Raw genomic sequence first — 2,439 nt, forward strand, 5'->3', positions numbered from 1 at the left:
GCGTCACTTGGGATGGTCACAAACTCTCCAACCATACCCACCCCATGTATCTTGGAGTTACACTGGACAGGACACTCTTCTTCAAAAAAACACCTGGAGAACACAAAAGCCACGGTCAACACCCACAATAACATCCTGTGAAAACTAGTGAACTCCCAAGTGGGGCGCAGACCCACAAACAATCCGTGCAACTGCCATGGCCCTGTCTTTCTCTACAGCAGAGTATGCCTGCTCAAGCTGGAGCCGATCACGTCACACCAAATTGGTCGACACAGCCCTAAATGACACCTGTCGCATCATCACGGGATGGGTCAAGACAACACCTGTCCCGTCCGTGCCTTTATGCGCTAGCCGGCACCTCCCCCCGCACATCAGACGACTGTGTAACGCTCAAGATGAATGGAAAACACAGGAGATAGACAGTGAAGTCTGGAATGAAATGATAGAGAACACCTCACACACACAGTTTCCTTTCGTGGCCGTTTACATTCGAGGGTCGCCGGTCCTCTCGAACGGAACAGTTTAACGTCATGCCCAGGACGAAAAGATATAGAGAACACCATAATGACAAATAACAGCAGGAAGGCATGGGCCACAATCCACCGTCTTGGCAAAGACCACACCACCCATAATTCACAACGGTCACAGCAAACTCTGTTGCATCACAACTGGTGTAGGTATTGGATGGAGCCCGCACACCACAGGTATAAGAAAGACGTGATGCAGAGGAGGGAAATGGGTCGGTAGCTCTTCGGGGATAATGGGTCTTTGCCAGGTTTAGGGATTGCAACTACTCCAGCCTTTTTCCAAACAGAAGGGATGGTTTTCTGTGCTATGCATGTGTTCAGCATCCCCACAAGCCAGGTCCTTGCGATAGGTCCCAGGTGCTGTATCATTTCTGCAAGTATGCCATCAATCCCTGCTGCTTTTCCGGGTTTCAACTTTCCCATTGCAGTTTCACGTTCTTCTAAGTCGAAGGGTTTGGTTTGAGGGCTGGCTGATTGTGGTTGGTCTGATACCACTGTGCGATGGTATTCTATGTGGGTCGGTGGCGGTGTTGGTTACAACTGTTGGCCACCAGTTGTGACCAAGACCGCCACCGACCCACAGGAGAATACCATCGCACAGTGGTATCAGACCAACCACAATCAGCCAGCCCTCAAACCAAACCCTTCGACCTAGAAGAACTTGAAACTGCAATGGGAAAGTTGAAACCCGGAAAAGCAGCAGGGATTGATGACCTACTGGCAGAAATGTTACAGCACCTGGGACCCAACGCAAAGACCTGGCTTGTGGGGATGCTGAACACATGCATAGCACAGAAAACCATCCCTTCTGTCTGGGAAAAGGCCAAAGTGGTTGCAATCCCTAAACCTGGCAAAGACCCATTATCCACAAAGAGCTACCGACCCATTTCCCTCCTCTGCATCACCTACAAGCCTATCCCGTCACACCAAATTGGTCGACACAGCCCTAAATGACACCTGTGGCATCATCATAGGATGCATCAAGACAACACCTGACCCTGTCCCAACACCTGTTTACATTCGAGGGTCGCCGGTCCTCTCGAACGGAACAGTTTAACGTCATGCCCAGGACGAAAAGATATAGAGAACACCAACATGACAAATAACAGCAGGAAGGCATGGGCCACAATCCACCGTCTTGGCAAAGACCACACCCCCCATAATTCACAACGGTCACAGCAAACTCTATTGCATCACAACTGGTGTAGTTATTGGATGGAGCCCGCACACCACCAAAAAAAAGAAAAACAACATACTATAGTATGCCCTCCGTGACCATGGACTTTAGCCTTTCGCTTTTCTGCAATTTAACCTTTTTTCAAATCCTCAACAATGATGAAGAATCGCGCACTATAGCGTGCCACTTAATGACCTTGACCAATATCAATGACCTTGAGCAGTATAAATTACCTTCAATAAGACTAGTAAATGACCTTGACCAGTATAAATGACCTTGACAAGTACAAATGACCTTGACCAGTATAAATGACCTTCACCAGTAGAAATGACCGTGACCAGTATATGACTGTGACCAGTATAAATTACCTTCATGAGACTAGTAATTGACCTTGACCAGTATAAATGACCTTTAGAAGACTAGTAAATGATCTTCACCAGTATAAATGACCTTTAGAAGACTAGTAAATGATCTTCACCAGTATAAATGACCTTGACCAGTATGCGGTCCGTGACCATGGACTATAGCCTTTTGCTTTTCCTTGATTTTCACCTTTAAAAAATCCTCAACAATGATGAAGAATCGCACACTATAGCGCGCCGCTCAATGACCTGAGACCATGGACCAATTGAATGAAATACAACACATTGAGCAGGGCACTGCAGGGAGTTGAACCCCGTTCCGGTAAACCAGAAGTCCGACACCAGTGCCTTAGTTTTTGTGTTGTTGTTCATT

This window comes from Protomyctophum parallelum (assembly GCF_964188405.1).
Source record: "Protomyctophum parallelum genome assembly, chromosome: 14".
NCBI lineage: Eukaryota > Metazoa > Chordata > Actinopteri > Myctophiformes > Myctophidae > Protomyctophum > Protomyctophum parallelum.